The 15231-nt window shown below is 33.3% G+C and overlaps 1 protein-coding gene across 2 annotated transcripts in view; it reads left to right on the top strand.

Moving 5' to 3' along the window:
* The first annotated feature begins 3544 nt into the window (after positions 1-3544).
* Positions 3545-15231, top strand: part of ec (ubiquitin specific peptidase echinus) — a 217475-nt gene continuing 205788 nt past the window's right edge. Inside the window, exon 1 of one of the 2 annotated variants that reach the window (XM_081768705.1) lies at positions 3545-4149. The gene's annotated coding sequence lies outside the window, so the exon portion shown is untranslated. The remainder of the gene's footprint in view (positions 4150-15231) is intronic. The other variant, XM_081768704.1, reaches the window with a different exon arrangement.

Raw genomic sequence — 15231 nt, 5'->3', positions numbered from 1 at the left:
GAAATCATCATCATCATCATCATAAAAAATAAAATATGACCAAAAATATGAAATATATTCCCTTAATTTTTCTACTGTATACTTTCACAGAAATGTGTTAGGTGCAGTCAGCAGGAGCCATATATTTTCTGTAGCCCTGGGCTCTAGATGGGTTAATCTAGCTCTGTTTGAGACCAAGTAATTCAAACATAACCACCGATTCTTACCATTTGTAGAACATTTCATAAACGTTTTAAACATTCCCCACGCCACAGTCGCTGGGAATTCAAACAAAGCAACATATCATGTAGGCTCTCTTCAATTATATTAACCTCGCGAATATTCTAGAAATTTCCCTCTTTGCCTTTTTTAGAAGCAAAATTTTTGAAAACTGCAACACACGCTTTCGGTTATTATTATTATTATTATTATTATTATTATTATTATTATTATTATTATTATTATTATTATTATTATTATTATTATTATTATTATTATTATTATTATTTTAAAAAAAAAGAATTTAAATATCGAATTCCACACTTCCAAATTAAAGAAATCATCGCACTGGGCTTTTTCCTGGATAAAGAATAAAAACTTGAATATTATAGAAGTTGCCCTACTTTTTCCCCTTTAGAAAGGAAATTTTCGAAAATATTTCAAAGTGTTTTCTCTTATTTTTTAAATCAAGAGTTAATATACCGAATTCCATATCTCTAGCTTAAGCATCACATTTGGGAGTTTTTGAATAAAGAATGGGAAATTAAAAACATTTGCTCTCTCTCTCTATTCCTTTAGAAGTGGAATTTCCGAAAACGCAGCCTAAAACATGCGTTGAGTTCAGTTACTTTTACTTTTAATGACTTTATATGCTGAGTTTCAACTCATTAATTTCAGGGACTCGTGAAATACTCTATTGTTTCGCAGCAAGTTTTTAGTATATATATATATATATATATCTATATATCTATATCTATATCTATATCTATATATATATATATATATATATATATATATATATATATATATATATATATATATATAATTATTATTATTATTATTATTAAAAACTTCCTCATCCCATATTCACGTTTCTGTTCATGCTAATTAGTATGACTTAGGAGTTCAAGAGTGGGTCATTCGTATGTTTCTGAATACAAGATGATTCTGAATTCAAGAAAAAACCCATTTTTTAATTAACAGATTACCAAAAGGAAATCTACACTAATACTGAGAATATTTTCGGAACTTAGTATAAAGCTGCACTAAAAATCAAATCAGATATAACCTCCCTTAGTTTTAACTAAATCTACGAAAGATAAAGACTAAACTTGTAGGAGAGGAAGAGAATAAGAAAAGCTCTACATCATATTTCGCGAAAGCAAGATGAACCAACATTTTTGGGCACAAAATTGCGAAAAAAAAGTCGTCTTGGATTTACTAATATACGGTAGTAGTATTTATCTATATATTAAAATGCTAGGTTTATATATTTGTCTCCAAAGAAAAGTTTATGTTTGTCTCAGATCATTTCGACAATGAGATCTCGTAAATCACAAGTGCTAGAAACGTAACGTTTCGGCTGGTCGATTCCAAATTTTGTGTAGATTGTCCAGTTCTAATTGAATATTTAAAAAACGTGGCCGTTGTTTCTTTATTATATTTCTCAAGGGTACACTTGAGGTGTTGAAATTTTAAAAAGTAAAGCATCATATCCTACGAGTTATACATTCCAACTCAACATAGGCGTACATAGGGGTTGCATATCTCCAGGCGTCTGTTTCATGGTCAAATAATAATGAAAAACGAAGGATAACCATTTCTCCAGTCTAAGATGAATCTTTACTGTTTGGAGTGTTTGTCCAGTGAACACCATATGTCATTGACATTATAATTAACTGAGTATATAATGTATTTGCTTATTACATATTGCATGTAGGAAGAAAGAATACACTAATCATACATGAATTAGAAACTCCAACCGGAAGTAGGCTCAAATCTTGCAAATGGTGCGAGATATTGAAAAAATAATCGAAAAAAACTCCTCTTTATGGTACCCCTTGCCGATTTTTATCAAGACTTTCACTTGCGTCTGTAAAGAGTTATGTACAGATGTTGTGAAGGATGACAAGGAGATTCATGTGAATAATGCTCTGTTTAGAGAGTGCAGGTTCAGTTAGTCTATATATTAAAATGCTAGGTTTATATGTTTGTCCGCAATCCTTTCGACAATGAGATCTTGAAAACCACAAGTACTAGGAACGTGCCATTTTCACTGGTCGATTCCAAATTTTGTGTAAATTATCCAGTTTTTGTTCAAATGTTCAAAAACCTTGTCGTTATTGTTCTATTCAACATTTTAGGAGCTGTTTTGAGCCCATAAGATTAACGTTGTTGCAGGCTGAAACTACGATGTAAGGCAACCAGTAGAGAAGATAAGTATGGCGGGTTGACAATCATTACAGGCGCTTTGCTTAAATCTGAATGGTAAAACCTATTGCATGCTGGCAACTTCAAAGGCCTCAAGAGACTCAATGAGGCGTGCTCGGACGGATATAGATTTATTAGAAAAAATATTTCCACTTGATATCGTGTTACTTCTACAAATTTGCTACAAACTTACTCCACATCTATACATAGCAATTCACTTCGTTTGTGAGTCTCTTATCTTTTACCTCGCCTTTTGCGTGGGAGACCCGGGTTCGATTCTTGGCGGGAGCTCATGTGGTTCGGATTCCACGTTAATCAGTAGGTCCACGTCTCATATGGACGTTAAAATCAATCAATCAATCAATCTTATCTTTTACCTGTGTGAGTAAGGAGACATGCACAATAGGAAAGAAATTCATGTCATAACATAACGATGCGCTGAGTAAACACAGGTTCAACTAGTTATTATTATTTATTCTTCGCTGTCCCTTTATCACATTTTGCTATCTTCATAATTAATGTGAAGAGGCACATGTTCAACCTCAAGGGTCTGAATGAAATATTTTTAGAACTTCTTCTTTTTTTCATTTGTGCGGGAAATCCGAATTGTAGATTGACGATAGGGGTGTACATGCTTCGAACCTAACGTTAAGCTATAGTTCACTGTCTCATATACCTTATTCTTAAACAAAAGAAAAAGAAAAGAAAGAAAAAGAAAAAGGAAGAACATGAAATAAATGAACTCTGTAAACACACACATCTCCAAGAAAAAATATTGCTTTTTAAAACCAAAGTTATATATTTATTTTTTCTCATCATAAGAGGTGTGAGTGTACGAGGGTGAGAGAGAAAGAAAATAATTGTAAACAAGGTCTGTTGTTCACACTCCCCTTCCATAAACTTACCCATTTCCTTTTCGTACTGAATTCGCTATTCACCACAAATAAAGGGGAAACAAAAGGTGAATAATTGTTATCTGAGAAATCACCACAATGAGCAGGAAATGTGAGGAAGAAAAGGTGGGCGGAAGTATCCGTCTGTCTAGCTGTTTGTGCTCTGTTCGAGAGGGCGTTGTATTATCCTTCTCCAGTGTTTACAGTAGTAGTACACTGAAGCGACCATCCAGCGACTGGAAGGAAGGAACAGATTGGCGCGCAACGCTTTTTTTATTCTTTCTTTTTTAGCCACTTGTACTTTTTTTCATTGTGTATGCTGCGTACTTTTTTCCCTACCTTCCTTGAACTTCACCTGGTTGTCAACTGGTTGCTGTGCGGGTGCTATAAGCAAGTTGTAGACTCCTTGCAAGGTTTCCAATTGTTCTACCAATTGTAGGATCTAGCAAGCGAACCTGTGAATACACACCACAGCACACTGACAGTTCGCCTTGCTCATCGTGGAACCTCGTGCGTGCATCGAAGGAGTCCGAAGATTTCGTAGGAGCGCTGCCGAAAAGACAACGCTTGTGTTTACAACGAAGTGGCGTGATTTTTGTTGTGCATATACAGTTCATCGGTGCGTGTTTTGTGCTAAGACAAACAATGTATCGGATTTGTTTTAAAATAAAATATGTTTCAAGTAGACCAAGATTATTTGTGTACAGTGGATACTTAGTGCAAAGTGAAATTTAGTCTGCTTTCGCTCCAGGATTTTTCTGTACTTGTTTTATTAGAATATGAAATGGACTAAAGTGCGGACAAGAGAAATACATTATTGGAAACTCACACTGATTTTTTAAGCAAAGTAAGTACTGTTGTTCTCACATTATTACTTGATAATAGTTCAATAAAGTTTCTGCTTTAATTAAAAATATAGCAACTCCACCTAGCTTGTTTGCTGTGTTTGTCTCTTTACATATCAACATTTTATTCCTGAACGGGTGAGGTCAGCATTTACAAAAATTGTTTAAAGGCCAACATGTGATGGAATGCGGTAGATGGTTGTGTTATTGCAGAACACGTGGATCAATTGGAGTGTTTAGGAGTAGTATATGAAAAAAAAAAAGAAAGAAAAGAAAAAAAAGAATACTCCGTTACTGACTGTATGAGTATTTTACGCAAACCTGAGGTTGTTTGAGAGACCATAGGTTCGATGTCGATACTGATCATTCTCACTCACTTCACGACTAGTGTTCTTAAAAACATCACATTCGTATTTTCATAATTTAATCTTGAATATACACATATAATACATTTTGTATAGAACATATCATTGTGTAAAGCACAGCAACTATTGAATAATAAGTATATCATAAGCATAGTTAGACCAACAATATAAACTACCAACTTCATTTAGCTACTATATGAATACTGCTGTCTGCCAGGATTTGTATCCTCAGGGTTCTGATTTAATTCCTGATCCCTTAGATTTGCACAGGCGGTCATTTACATCTCAGTTTAGAATGAACTTTACCTAAGTAGTGATTATAATATTAAATAATTATCAGTTGTTGTTATCAGTTGGCCTATAATTTTATGGCTCAATTTCATTCGATAGTTGTTGTTGTTGTTGAAGATGTGAGTTTAACGTCCCTTTCAGCAACATGGCTATATGATACGTGGATCTACAGCTTAACGTAAGATCTGAATCACATGAGCTCCCACCGGGAATCGAATCCTTGTCTCTGCCCCGAAGGCACGTACGCTAACCATACAACCAGGAATAAATTCTTGGTTTAATAGTACTAAAACTTAAGATTTCTTGTAGAGATTATTATTATTATTATTATTATTATTATTATTATTATTATTATTATTATTATTATTATTATTATTATTATTATTATTATTATTGACAAATAAATCTTACCATGTCGTTATTAGCAAATCACGCAGGCTTAATATTAGGTTGTACAATCTTTATATTTTTCTATTGAAAAAAATGACAGATTTCTATTGAATAATATTTCCAGTTGTGTATTGTATAAATTGAAGTCAATAAGAACTTACATAATCAAATGCATGTATGAAAAGCAGGGAAAAGTTATAAAGAAAGAAAAGAAGTAATGTCAAAAATCTTTTTGTATTTGATAGGAAAACATCTCCAAGTTTTTTTCTTTTTTATTGATTAATTAAGGTCAAAAGCAAACGTAGCATCTTAGAATGTAATAAAATAAAAGAAAATACTAAACTAAATCGTGTTAATTGATTCAAAATTTAGTGTCTATAAATAATTTGAGAAGTTTTCAGCGTAAAGTCTGTACGATGCTCTATGAATTTTAATGAAAATTGTATACTTCTAGTCACCTGGTGAAGTTTGAGAGCACGGTGGCTCAGTGGTAGAGGACCTACTTCTAGCGTGAAGGATCTGTAGTTCAATCCCCGGCCATGCGAGTCTCTGTAATGAACAACATTGTGTCCGTGAATTTTCCTGGGTTCTCCTGTTTCCTCTCACATTCTCGCGCCACTAAATATTTCATAATCATTCACTCATACGCCATTTTTCATACGTCTCCTTCAGCCTAAAGGGCATACACGTGAGACGTAAAACTAAGAATTACATTTTATTTGGTGCAGTGGCGTATTTAAGGGGGACTTCCGGGCTTAACCCCCCAAAATGTTATTTGTTATATTAAAGTAAATTAAATGTCTTGCAGAATTTCCACATTTCCAGGAATAAAGTTAGGAAAGACTCCCCCCGAAACAAAATCGTAAATATGCCACTGATCTGATGGAAATATGTGTTTATCGGTAGTTATATAGTCAACAATAGAAGTTTTCTTCATGTTCCTAATGTAATTTCATCCTCTCTCTCATTATCTTTTAGCGTATTATATTGGCCTGCGAAAGTGTATATGGAATACTTTCAAGTTGTATTGACATTTTCAGAAACTTAAGACAAGGAAAGACCAGAGATAGTGATACACAACAAATATCCGTCTCTATCTGTATTCACGAAGATATTAACCCCTTCAGTGCGTAATTTTCAGATGCGAACTGCTGTAAAAAGTTTTTTTTTTTTTTTTTTAACTTTGGATGTTGATTCTAAATCTGTTTCAAAATCACTTACAGCAGAATCACTAATTAATAACTCTTCCTCGATGTCAGCATCGTTGAAATATCGTTTTGAAGCCATTACTGTGCTGTCTGCTCTCAAACAAAACAAAGAATGAAAACTGTATTTGACGAAGCACAAACTCTATTTTAATTTCTTTCTTTCTCCTCTTCTTCTTTTAATTAAGCAACAATTGATACCAGCTGAGCGCAAACTCGCTAAATATTGTTGGGATAACATTACTCATACTATGGGCAAGTATATTCGCCATACGCAATACAAAATAGCCAAAGCAAAATGAAAGCGTATATATACGCCATCCGCACAGCAGGTGCGTTTTGAAGACACGAGTTAACTCGCCACGCACACTGAAGGAGTTAATGAAGAGATAGAGCTTTCCTTGGTGACTTATTAGTTCTAGAAGCAATGTTATTTTTACTTCCGAATCAAATTTGCGTTATTTGAGTTAGTGGAAAATATTGTTACGATGGGCATTAACGTCCGCAAAGGATCTTCCTTCTTCGTATTATAAGAAGCTTTAGTACCTTACCAGTGGCGTATTTACAATTTTGTTTTGGGAGGGGCTTTGCTAACTTTCGGGGGGGGGGGGGTTGCCTGAAAATGTAAAAATTCTGCAAGATATTTCATATACTTTACTATAGTAAGTAAGATTTCGAGGGGGGCTTAAGCCCGGAAGCCATCCCCCTAAATACGCCACTGTACCTTACTTAAATTGTGAATTGTAGTTCAGATTTTATGTATTTGCGAAAGAGATGCCAAGTCGCCTATCGTTTTAATGATCTCTGTCTCCCTTAGTTTAAAGAACCTAAACATGGGATGTTAAGCTAAAAGAGTTTACAAAATTTCATTTACAATATCTAAAAATTTATTGGCATTATGGACATCATTGGCTTAGGAAAGAAAGTTCAATGAGTTGCATTCTATCAAAGCTCATTATTATCCTACTTGTTTATGCAACCAAACTAACATCCATGTATTGCAGTGAAGTTTACATTCAAGGATGTAACTGCGATTTTCAACGTCCGTTTCTGATGCTGCACTGCATACATGGAAGCTGCAGTTGAATAGACAAATTTACATGTGCTGTTTTGATTTTTAACATTCTACAAAAATAAGCCTACATTAAATTTTGAATTTTTGATATCTAATAAATAGTATTTACAATGAACAAAATGTGAGCATTCATTATAGATTTTCTCGATGTTATCGTGTATGAAAGAGAGTATTTTGGTTTCATTTGGACATTTAGATGTTCACAAATTATTCTTAATAACTATTCTTAATTTTCGTAAACTACTAACTACGTACGTGACTACTACTGCATACTCGTTATACGTGTCACTGGGTGTTTTTAAGATTTACTTTAGTTTCAACACATGCTTTATTTCTAGATTACGTAGTTGCATGAGAAGCACTTTTTTCGTTGTGTAATTTGTGTGAAGAATATTGCGAAGAAAACATTCCGTGATGTCTGTACTGAAGTTTTTTTTTTTTCTTATTCTCTTGTGGAAATTCCTTTTCTTGTAATTGAGAAGTGAACGAAAATGAAGCCTTAGTACACGTTAACGAGAAGAATATGAAAATGGAGTTTGCTAAACTATAAAATTCATAGAATTTCGCCTGAAAAACTTTTAGGAATCACTGTCTTCTATTCCACTTTTTTTTTTTTTTATTGTATGCAATTCGTTTGCCTTCGGAAAATAATTGCGAAACCAATTTGTTGTGTATTTCTATCACTTCTTCTTCCGTTTTTAAACGATTACCTCATTTAGAAGTGTTTACTTACATTATCTCGAGTGCTGTTTTCCGATTGCATTGGTTGCACATGTTCATTTAGTTTCTTCATCAAGGTGTAGCTCACATTTATTTGAAAGAGGAAGATTTAGTGTAACAGCATAATCCCAAATTTATCGATAAATCAATAAATAACCTTTTCAGATTATATTCTTTCTTGGATGAAACCATTTTCCCAATTTCCATTGTTTTCATTGTATTTTTCTTCTAGTTATTGGTATTAAATTTCATATAAACTGATAGAATATATAATCAAAATAATTTTGCTTATGTCAAATATAATATATCTACCCGTATTGAGACAACTAACTCCAATTCTATTTGAATGACCTGAATATTTTGACGAGATGTCAGAACAGAACTGACAAGATAAATATTCTTCTAAAATTAACGTTTCACATTAACTGAAATTTGAAGTAAGCCTAATATCTCTTGACGGCCAAGTTTGCCAGTAGATATATGAGTGGTCGAAGGAGTTAGGCTAACGGTCACGATGTGAGATTGTCATGGGTTCGAGTCTCACCTCGGGCATGAATGTTCTGTGTCCTTCACATGCAATGTGTGTGATATAGAAAAATCTAAGTTGTCGGAGAATGATAAGAAGAAATGTGCAATGTGTGTGATATAGAAAAATCTAAGTTGTCGGAGAATGATAAGAAGAAATGGAATAAAACTGTGGCTGGTAAAAGTGTATTTCTGTTAGTATAGTCTTTGATTCGATTCCTAGTGTGAACACAAATTCCTGGTTAAAGTGCCATGTGCTGGTTCGGATCCCAGTTTTAAACCCTTTCGTAGACAGTGATAATGGGAATTGTGCTTCTCATGAAAAAATCTAAGGTTGCAGCACCTTGCTTCGTTGGAAAACGTTATTATCAGTATAGTTGTGACTCATTGTCATATAGATACATACATTTTGTCAGATCAGATGATAGTCTTCGGAACTAGAATATGAAACATCTCAACGGATGTAGTGTTAATACCGTAATTAACCGACTTTGTTGTGTGTATGTTCAGTCATAATTCCGACATAGATGCACCAATTGTAATGATTCTTCTTTTGTTTGAAACAGTATATCTTCATGGAGGTTCCAGATAAATTTCATCATGGTCTAATTAAAGTATTTGGAGCTAGTGCTAGACCAGAAATTCATCAATGAAAATGTTAATACCGAAATTCATAGTATACTTCCGTAAGGCGTAGACCGATTTAAAAAGAAATATATTTGTTCATGTATGTTTTGTAGGCCGACCATTTTTTAAGCAAGTTAATGTCCTATCTGTGGTTGAATTACAGTTTAGCATTCCTTTCAGCACCGAGATTATGTGAGATATGGATCCTCACCCTCGATTCGAACCACGAACCACATGAATCTACATAACCATGTGTTGTCCTACCTTTAGTTTAGGCAAATGTCTAAATTACTGGAGTAACGAAACAGTGGAAAAAAATAAACGAACTTGAAAAATAACTGACTTTTAAAAAACTCTAAATAGCACAAAATAATTGGGTGGTCCCATCCCAAAACGGACTAATTACATTTTCGATGAAATTAAAATTCGTGACATTTGTGTTAAGAACTGAAAATTTCATCACTCGCCATAGAATCCATTCATCACAACTCACTCCATCCCTTGGCAAACTAAAGAAGCTACAAACTTGGTTCATTCTGGCATGATAGAACTCACAGTTCACAAAATGTCACTCTATCTCAATTTCATTACAAATGTAGTTAGTCCGTTGTGGCATGGGACCACCCAATTCATTACTATTATCTTTGAAAGAATTTAAAGTTAGTATCAAGTTAAACAAATTAATGTCTAATACTAAATACCATGAACAGCTTCAATGGTAATTTTGTGAAGCATTAGTTTGTTTGGCTTGGTACCGACTTCAAAATTTTTAAAGATAAAAATAATGAATTCTCTCTAACTCTTTAATCTATGGCCTATGGAACCCGGAGGTTCAATGCCGTGTTCACAAAAGCTCTCCACTGACTTCTATCCTTAGCTAACTGCATCCAGTTTCTACTTTGTATTCCAATCTCTGCGAGATCCATCTTAATATTGTCCAAAATAATGAATTATTTATGGTTAAAAAAAAAAAAAATTGAAATCGACACCAAGCCAAACAAATTAATGTTTCGCAAAATTACCATTGAAGCTGTTCATGGTATTTAGTATTAGACATTAGTTTGTGACTTGGTACCAACTTTAAATGTTTTGAAATGTAATAATAATGAAATATTTTGTGCTTTCTAGAGCTATTGTTGAAGTGTGTTTATATTTTGAAAAAGTTTTTTTATACTAAGCTTTAAGATGGTCGTTGTCATTATTCATTCCATATAGTTTTTTCGTACACTAGCACCATCTGTATAACAGTTGTACGGAATTGAATTCTGCATATCAGTGTCCAATTCTCTGCTGTATGTTCGTTGTTTTGAGATTATCTATAATGCATAAGGAGTAGGTGTTACCTGAGTGACTGCAATACACTTAGTTAAAACCTTAAAACACTTGCTGTTGTAACAAATAAGGTTGTTGACGAGACAAGGAAAAAAAAAAAAGGTTTTTGTAATTACAATATATTTATTCTGTTTATAAGAAAAAGCGTGACAAACCAGTTTTGTTAAAAGTTTATTTTTCTTTTTTCTCTCTCTCTCTCTTTTTCTCTCTCTCTATTGTCTATTCAGCAAAATAATAATAAAAAAAATAAGAATAATTTTCTAAGGTGGTTTTCGGATATAATTTCTTAGATTCAGAGGAGTCGTGAGGATTGTTATTGGGGGGAGAAGTAATTGAACTGTTTCATGTAATGTCTTACAGCAACATTACAATTATATTCTTGGGCTGAATAATTTTATAACTGTGGTAGGAGTAAATATTATATACCGGGAGATGTTTTGATTTTACCCCAAAAACGTTCTCTATTATTATTATTATTATTATTATTATTATTATTATTATTATTATTATTATTATTATTATTATTATTATTATTATTATTTTATTATTATTATTAGTAGTAGTAGTAGTAGTAGTAGAAGTAGTAGTAATAGTAGTTATATTCCAAACTATTATTTCTTTGTGTTTCTTTACTCTCTTTGAGAATGATGAATCCCATCATCACCCTCACCAGTCCTATATTGTCTTCCATGGAACCGTCAGTGTTCCATTTCTCTGAAAAAATCTACTTAATGAAATTGCTTCTTCTCATCCTGATAATAAGATGGACTTACATCTAATACGGAATTATCGTAGAAACATTTTTTTTTTTTAATTTGTAGTTTCCAACAACCATCATACATTGTACTCCTTTGAATACAAATTATGTTGAGAGTATCTAACGATTTATCGCTATTGATCGCGAAGGTCGGCATTATGAAACCAACTTAAAAGATAAATAAATAAGTAAAATTGCTCCCAGGTAGGATGAATAAAGAAGGTTGAATTTTCTGTAAACAACCTTCGTCGTTGAAACTGATAATAAAATTATTGAAAGAAATGAAAACGGAAAAAGTACTTGGCAAAGCGTACAGAATAAGCACTGTTGTAAACCAGCCTTCAACTCTTTTTTTTTTCCCTCCATTTTGATTAAAGAAAATTTGGAGAATCAACACAACCAGAGATAAAAAGAGAAAACTAAAGAGAAAGAGTGATGAAAGAAAAGAAAAGACTTAAACGGAAGAAGAGAGAAGGAGAAATTGTTTGTGTGAAGCTTGAAAGAAAGTAGTGGTTTGTATGATCAATGGTTCCGGGTGGCACAAGGGTCTGAGTCGATTTGCATGACAACCAGTTGCCTCTTTTCAAGTGAACGAATGCAAGTGCAGTGGCACAAAGGAAGTCGAGATTCACAGGTGGATGCTGACAGCTCTTCTTTTCATTTCCACTTCTTAACACTATGTTCAGGAACCACTTCTCAAGCCATTAGTTTAGTTCAAATAGAGATTAACGAAAAGAAAAATAAGTAATAGGTGTGTTTGGCTTCACATTTTTAATAACCAAAATATCTACGTATCATAACAACATAAATTTATCCACTTTGCCTGAAACAAAACTGTTCCAAGGTTGAGGATATTTATCCGTTTGTCCTACTTTAGAATAAATGGATTTTATTGTTTTGTGGAGAAGCCGCAAGGAATTCCACTTTATCCTCGAAGGGAGAACGAGTACAAGGACAGTTTTTGTCCTCGTCATGCAGTTCTTGTACTGGACAGTAAATTATGTATATATATGGTATATTTAATGTGTTAGTGTTTACTGAACATATTCCAGAAGCAAGTTTCTTCAATTTGTTCAAAAATCTACTAATAATGTTAGGTCAAAGCAGCCCTACTGTTCGTTAGTCGTAATTTTCTTGTTGGTTAAAGTAAATCAGAGATTTCTTTTTGTCAGTATGCCAGTTTCATCTTCCATGTCATCCTCGGACTGTTCAAGTATGGAACTATTTATTATAGCGGACCCTTGTACGTTGCTGTAACTTCTTGCTAAGATCTTCGTCAACAAAGAAGTTTTATTATGACCACGTAAGTGCGACTTATAATATTGCAATGTTAGTACAAACGTCCGTCCGTTACTCCTCACAATAACTCTTGCACGGAAGTGTTTCTTAATTCATTTTTGGCAATAAATAAACGATTATCTCGTCTGAGTTCGTTAATGCATTCAATCCGTTAAAGTAATGGGTAACGGTGAGTTATGTTTATCCGTCATTGCACTCGAACGAAAAGGAATTTCCGAATTCTTTCTTTCTTTTTCTTTCCTTTTTTCTTTTTCTTTTTTTAGCGATATATAGTCAGAACAATTGTCTAGACCGAGTTCGTTAACAGTTTCAATCCGTTTATATTTTAACGGATAACGGTGACTTACGTCCGTCCTTTACTCCACACCATAACTCTTGAATAAAAACTAAATTTTGAATTATGTTGTTGCAAACTAGTAGAAGTTACACAACTTGCCGTTAGATAACAGAAAAGTCCCTCCAACGTTTGATCTACCGGAAGAAGTTGAAACTTCTAGTGCATGATCCTTTGTACTGTCTACCAGTTGATCAGTACACTCTAATATGCAGAAAGGATATTCTTAATAAAATTAATTTTGTAGCAAAATATATCCTCCCCGCTGGTCTAGTGGCCAGCAGACATCCCTTTGTTCACGAGCTCCTTGCTTCGACTCCCGGTGGAAGAACCTTTAATTTTAAACATATCTACTACGGTGGTTCGGATTTAACCTAAAACTGTAGGTTCTTATATAGCTTCGGTGTTGAAAACAGACACTTAACTCCCTCCAACTTACCAAACTATTCTAACAAAATATATTTTCGTTATAACCACTAGCCTATATTGGGATGATACACTTAAAGATAGGTCCTTATTGATATCCTTCAAGGTATTTTATTAATTTATTTATTATAAGATATCTTCACAGCCTTCAATGCTATCCCTTTTCTATCCCATTTAGGCCAGGATGATAATGTTCATTCCCCATATATCCCGTTTGATACACGAAAAGGGGAAGGGAAATCGTGAATGACGAACAGTAAGCAGGTGATCAATACGTGAGGGATGTAGAATGAACGTTAAAGAATGGGTTTAGTAAACCATGAGTCACTGACTGTCGTTAAACCAAAAGCGGAAGTGGGCCTTTTCAGCACCTGTCTGAGCATTTCCTGTTGCTTCACCAAGTAATGATACATTAACACCAGTCTTTCTTTTATCTTATAAGATTGGAAGTAAGGACAACGATTAAAGGCATCAATCAAGTTAAGTATTAGTTTCTTTTGTATGTGAGTGGGATCATGACAAAGAAATTGTTCTTCTGTTCATATTTCCCCTCCTGTGGTTTCAGTATAGAAAAATCTGTAGAATAGGGAAAAAATATATTCGTTTTCTGTACAAACATCTTGAAATTTCGTGTACATATTCAGCGTAATTTTCATGGAAATATGTATAGTGAAAAGTATAAAACTTTTCATTTCCTCTCCATGATTTGTTTTATTACTTGTTTCGCTTCAGATGCAACTTTTCTGCTTCAGATGCAACTATGATTCCATTCTCTGGTCTTAAACCATCTCCATCTCCCTTCGTTCAGTAATCCATAACTTTACAATTAATCAATCCAAGATTTTCCTCACTACAGTTTCTGGAAAAACGAGTGGTCTCTATAGACTGGAACTGACAGCAATAATATATAACTTATTTATTAGTTGAGCAGTAGGCCATCTCATTTGAGACCATAAAATTATTCATATTGAAATAATAGTGCATCTTCTAAAATAAAAAAAAATCAAGAATAAACATTCTCTGTAAGTCTGTGTATGGAGGAGTGTGCGTCCTACAATGCCATTTTAATTGGAAGCATGTCGGACATGCAGAAAAAAAACGGAGACAGTGTATAAAAGTAGACTAAAAATATAATATATGGTAATGAACATTTATGAATATATAATTTTCTTCGAAGATTGAACTGTAAATAAATGTAATAAACGTAAAAAAACGCTGTAATTTGGTGAGATTGTTGTGTTGAATATACTGGTATAAAGAAATATTTTTGTCTCAATGTATTTTACGGGAACCGTGTGAGAAGACCTCGCAGGCTACAAACCTTATACAATCATCGCTGATTTTTAAAGTATAACCTGGGTATATAATTTAAACTAAGATCAATCTAGTTTTAATTAACAATCTTTTCTTCAACAGACTACAAAACCAGGCAGATGCTTGAAGAAAAAAAAAGTTTAATGTATTAATAATTTGTAGTCGTGCTATCTATATTATTGTTTCTTTTCAAAGTAAGAATAAAGAATTACGTTTGATATAGACCTACTAATAGTCTATTATGCATGATTTCATGGAATATTATGCATAGGGCTAATTTCACTCTATGATGCATTTATCGTAATAGAATATTGAAAATATGAAACACATTAATAATGTTAGTTTTTAATAAATGTGTCAAATGATGTATATTGTATGAATCACTTTTTAAACATTTCTGTAAATATTTTCTTCATTCTACTCA

This window comes from Thermobia domestica, chromosome 1 (genome assembly GCF_964235325.1).
Source record: "Thermobia domestica chromosome 1, izTheDome1.hap1.1, whole genome shotgun sequence".
NCBI lineage: Eukaryota > Metazoa > Arthropoda > Insecta > Zygentoma > Lepismatidae > Thermobia > Thermobia domestica.
This window is presented reverse-complemented; position numbering and strand designations above follow the sequence as displayed.